Raw genomic sequence first — 6,150 nt, forward strand, 5'->3', positions numbered from 1 at the left:
AACCGGAGATGCCAGCGCACGCACTAGTTTTGTCCCACAATAACACGAGCTGACATGTGTTACAGATTCCACCGCTCTCCTGTTCTTCCCAGCTTGTATTCACACACCCAGCTAGATGAAACATACTGGCTGAGTTTATATAATGATTTACGTTGAAGGTCCCAAACAACCTCAGTGTATCCAAAGAAAACTGAGTCACATGAAGAAGGAACACAAACTGAGGAAAGACAACAGAGTAATGCGGTGTGGACACATGACCTAATGTCTTACGCAAACATGGTTAAATAGACCTTAACAGTTGTATTAACGTTTTTTAACTCCACATCACTGAGAATCTCCCTCTCTGTCGAACATTTTTATGACTCACGGGGCCCGCCTTTGTTCCCCCTCCAAAAGTCACACTAAAATATGGAGCAAATGAGAGGAGAAATCTAATACAGCTGCCTGAGGTCCCAGGATGCAGGTCTGGGGTTCCAGACTGCTTCTCAAGTCTGGCCACTCTTCTTGCTCTGAGGCCCTTCTCAGCTCATTAAATGCGTCTTTATTGGCATGCCAAGTCCACCTGTGAGTCATCCAGCCCCGCGATGGCAGCTTCAGTGTGTAGTGCAAGGGTCGCGCTGTTTGACAACAGCTCCCTGCATGACCGAGGCAAGGTCAAAAACCGAATCTGCACGGAGGCCTTCGTGCACACGTTTCTGGTATCTGCTTTGCTCTTGTGAAGCGCGTAGTCACAAAACACTGTGACATTAATGTGACATTTGCTTCCCTTGTGGTGGTTCTGTTTCACCTATGAGTGACATTCATTGACAACAGTATCTTTGGCACTTTGAGCAGATTATTTCAAGCAAAGGAGCTTTGAAAATGGGCTGAGTGATTATAAGAGTAGATGTAAATGATTCTTGACGGTCTTCAGGAGTTTGAGCTCCTTAAAGTGCAAGGGTTCTTCAACGGGGACCCCTACCTTCCATGCTAAACATGACATAGTGCTATCTATAAATATATACATAGCACATTATTATTATTATAATTTTGTTTTCATTAATACACAAGAGGAGATGTTACAATCCCTCGTGCCATGATCTAAGGCAAAACTCCCTTAGAAGCCAGGTCCAACTGGACAACCAACCAGCAGACCAGTGGTCAGCTACTAACCATGTCAGAAACGAGATACAATTAGCCTAGCCACAGAAATAAAAAAACACCAGCTAATTAGCCTAGACACCAGCAGTAGGTAACAGAGATGATGGGAATGCAACTACACTCAGACCAGGACATCTCATCCTATTGCCTATGTCAGAAACGAGATACAATTAACCTAACCACAGAAATAAAAACACCAGCTAATTAGCACCTAGCTAGCCTTACCTTTAGCATGCTCCCCAGTTAGCATCCTTCCTCTGTAGCCACAACCACTGGCTCACTCATTCCACTGCCAGGGACATATTATTTACGGCAAGTATTCAGTATTAAGCTATTCAAATAATGCACAGGTTCAAATATTCATATTTGTTGTACTTCACATATGTGTAACAGTAGGGTGGCCATATATGTATATATGTAGACATATATATATATATAGAGAGAGAGAGACATATAAAGAAAGTAAAGCAAAGCCATCCATTTTGGCCTCATGGGAGTGAGCAGCACCCTCAGCTTGTCTTCTCTAATGTTACAGCGTACGTCTGGGATTTCACCTTGTGTGTAATATGCGACCCCGTGATTGGCTGGGCAGGGATATGGGCGGGGCCTAATGCGTACAGATCCACAGGTGTAGTGTGGCGCTCTGTGAGAAATGGTGCACTGTTGACACAGCTCCTGTATCACTGATTGAAAGATAACTTCTTCTGCCTCCATTTATCCCTTCACTAAAATATGTTGGTTTCATGTTAATGTGTAGTTAAAGAAATTTAAATTTGTGGGACAAAATTTTTAAAATATACATAAAAATGTCTAATCAGGCAAAGACTTTGCGACACCCCACCCCCCTGCAGTACCTCTGCAGACCCTCTAGGGCTCGCGGACCCCCTGTTGAAGACCTGTGCCTTAGAGTCTTAAATAATGAGATTTTAAAGTCTTGGGGAAAATAATGATTTGCATTTTTTTGTAGAAATCTGAACGGGTCTTTCCTGGAAACCGCTTATGCAAAAATAAAATGGCACTATAGCACGAGGGTGTGGTTGGATTGTGGGTTTCTGCAAAAGAGAAGAGGTATGTGGGGCTATGTGAAACCACTAAGCCATCCTGGCTCACCCAACAATGTGACAGTGAGAGAGGGGCATAGCCAGTGTTTGATCCTATCGGCCAACATCTGGCCCTCAGGAGGAGCTAAAGTTAGCAGCACATGCTGATGTCATTAGCGTAAAATAGGAGTTGTATTCATATAAACAACAGCTCTGTACTGTAAAAGTGGGAGAGAGGGGCGCAGAGGAGCGGGTAATTATTTAAGGACTTGACGATAAAGAGATGAGAGGTTTTACATCTGTGTGATTATATAAGTGACTAATATTGAAGTTCTTCTTGTTCTGCCAGATCCTTTGTGTCAGTATACTCCAGGGTAAATCAGTGCTGTAACATTTCAAAGTTTAATCAGTTCAATCACGTCCCTTCTCCGCGGTGGGCTCCCGGGTCCAGAGATGGCGGCAGTATTGTCAGACGAGCGCTGGTAGGAAACTCTGTTGTGAGCAGCGCTGCTTCATCAGAGACTTGTGGTTCTTGTGGTTTTCTTTGGAAGCTCTTTGGGGCCGGATCTCCTCACTCACTTAATCAATAGCACCGGCATGTGCTAATCATTAATAAATTGTTGCGGCCAGGAGGATTTAAACGCGAGGCCACTCTGATATGATAATTTCATTATTAGATGTGGGTTGTTTAGATCCTTGGGGAAGTCTTTCATTTCCATTTCCCCTTAGGGTGAGGTCATCGCTTTGGAGACCGAAGCCAACGAAGCGGAAGACGTCTCACTAAACATTTCAACAGGCACATCTTGATTAATGGCTAGACTCAGACCCAGTATTGTAACATCCCTAGCATCCAAGTGAAGTCATTTTGTGTACTTCACCTTTGCTCTTTGGCTTGGCTGTAAAAGCATTTGGTTCACGGCCTCCCTGACAGGGGTGAGCACAGTAATGAGAATCACCCCGTGAACCCTGAGACAAGACTACAGCCTCAGATTCACACAGACTCCACATCCTCCGCGACTTTCAGCTCCTCTCCCTCAAACTTAATTCATTCTTGTGTGCGTGGCAGGGTGTCCTTCACAAGCGACGTGAGCTTTCTGACAGTCGTTTGTGCTTTGGCTACCCAGTCTCCACAGTACAAGGTGCATCTGATCAGCTGTGGGAAACAGACAGAGGTTATGATGCCCTTGTGGCCCAAGAGTGTGGGGATCGCGTGGGTCAGTGAGCTTTTTTCCCCACCTTGTGGACAGAATCAAGCTGCCATGAGGGTGAAAGTAAGATTTGCACATGAAAGGGTGCACTCCAATTATCCTATCATTACTGCCATTGCCATCACTGTCCATAGCAAGGGCAGCATGGGATGTGAGTGTTCAGGTGCTTATCTGCTGAGAACGATGCCATGTGACGTTTCTGTGTACATTTACTCAAACGTTTCAGTACTAAACTCTCAGAGGCTGGAACTGTGTATTTTACTTTGTAAATACTGACATCATTACATTTTTTCTATTTCCACTTCCCTTATCATTGTCAAGACAATGCAGTGGTACATAAGTCCAGCTAAGGCTCAGAGTTGAGCAGATGGGTGGCACGGGTATGAAACTCTTCTTCAGCCTCTCAGTGTTTGTCCTCAGACAGTGGAAACACCGGCCTGCTGACAGTAGAGAGAAGAAAGAGAGAGTACAGAGGGGGGGCTGGGCTGTGCCGGGATGTTCTTGGCCCTTAACCTGCAGCGTTTTGTATAAATGTCTTGCAGGTCTGGGAGGGGGGTGAAAGTCTCCGAGGAGTCTGATGAGGTGGAGACTCTGTCTGGCCTTCTTCATCATGGTGGTCAGGCTCAGTTTCTTGTATACTGACTGGCCAAAAAAGAAAAAAACCACCTGGATTTAACTAAGCAAATAGGTACAAGCCTCCTATTGGATAAATACTGCATGGGTGATTATCTTTCAGCAGGCAACAAGTTGTTTAACCCAGCTGACAGGCAACAAGTAGCTTCTCATCTGTTAAACAACCATGTCAAAACGCACATTACCTCAAGCAGAGAAAACATCTAAAGAGATTGAAGCAGAAAGTACTAAAATTGAGTTGTCCAATGCATAATTTAAAAGTGGAGCAGGGATAGTTTTGAACCATCATCTTCCAGGAAGAAATGTGGTCAGAAAAAAGAAGAGAGGCAGATGAAGTGATGCACCCATCATGCCCTAGTGTCTACTGTACCAGCCTGTGGGGGCAGTGCTATGATCTGGTGTTGCTGCTGTTGTTCAGGTCTAGGTTCAGAAACATTATGTCCAAAGAATGAATGAAGAATCAGCTGATTACACGAATATACTGAACGACCATGTTATTACATCAGTGGATTTTTTCTTCCCTAATGGCATATTCCAAAACGTCAGGGAGCATGAGACATCATCATATCTGTTTTTTTTTGTTGTTGTTTTTTTTTAAATAGTCTGCACGCTTTGACTGGCTAAAGTGACTACAACTTTCAAATATGCAGTAGTCTGATATTAGTAAAATTATGGCGTAAATTAAAATAATAAAACGAGGCCTGGTTGCTCGGCAGGAGCATAGCGACACATCCTCGTCTCCATGACGACCGTTGCCGCGTCCAATATTTACATACCGGTAGTTAACTTCCACTTGAAAACTGAGATTTCCGAAAGCTTTCCTCCGCTATGTTTCAACGAAGGAAAATATACTAAGGGTTGCGGGTTGCAGTTCACCCTGAAATAAGGTAATGTTGTTGTTGTTTTCTGTTGCTCACAGCGCGTATTTATTTGTTTACCCACTCAGAGAAGTGATTTGTGGAACACGTAGGCTAAAGAGCTAACACTAGCTACACTATCTTACGTTTACCGATCAGTGTTAAAACCAGTAATAAAAAAAGAAAATCCTTTTTTACTACTATAATTTGAAAGCTGAGGTCACATAAGCTGACATGTTTTAGCCTTTAGTGGATACTGTCAACGTAACAGGCTTTATTTGCACCAGTAACATTGTTTTCCAGTGTCAATTCAATCTAACGCTAGAGGATAGAGGAAATCAATCAAATTTTATTTATATAGCACCGTCAAAACAAATAAATGCCATTCGAAATGCTTTACAATTTGATTTGATTTTGACAATTATGTATATTAAAAGTGAAACAAGTATTTGGACTAATGCACACTCATAAAGAAAAGGGTTAGTTTAAATAATGAAAGATCAGTACTGATATAAAGATCAACAGCCTCAATTAAATAAAACAATAACAAAGATAGAAACATAGTAAAATATAAAAACATTAACGATAGAATGAAATAGAATCAAACTCTCAGAATACATAGAAAATAAGAGAGGTACAAAGTAACAACATAGTAAGTAATAACATAGAAAAACTATAAAGCTGCAGAATAGAATAAAATGACTGAGACTAGAACTATGACATGGAAGCCAGATTGAAGAGATGGGTTTTTAACTTTTAAAATTGTCAATATTTATAACTCCTTTCAGATCCACCGGCAGGCTGTTCCACAGTTTTGGAGCGTAGTGGCTGAAAGCAGCATTGCCAAATGTTTTTATCTCACTCTGTCGAACAGTTAAAAGAGAGGAACCAGAGGATCTGAGAGGCCTTTCTGGTTCATACAATACAACCATCTCTGAGATATAGCCTGGTGCAAGTCCGTGGAGTGCTTTTAAAACTAATAAAAGAAAATCAATATGAAAACAGGCAGCTAGTGTAAAGATTTTAAAATAGGTAATGTGTGCTCTCCTTCTGGTCTGAGTGAGAACTCGTGCTGCAGAATGTCTTCGACTTGTAGAGAAGCAGATAACTAAATCCCTGACTCATACATGAAATGTCTTACTGTTTTACTAGAAGATGGAGAAGAAAGATTTGCCTGGTTTTGGGGCATTCATACCTCACCCCCCCAGAAAGCCTCCAGAGCCCAAACCTCCAACTGCACCTCACAGATCCAAACACACCTCGGCCAGAAAA

Source organism: Mugil cephalus, chromosome 4, assembly GCF_022458985.1.
Source record: "Mugil cephalus isolate CIBA_MC_2020 chromosome 4, CIBA_Mcephalus_1.1, whole genome shotgun sequence".
NCBI lineage: Eukaryota > Metazoa > Chordata > Actinopteri > Mugiliformes > Mugilidae > Mugil > Mugil cephalus.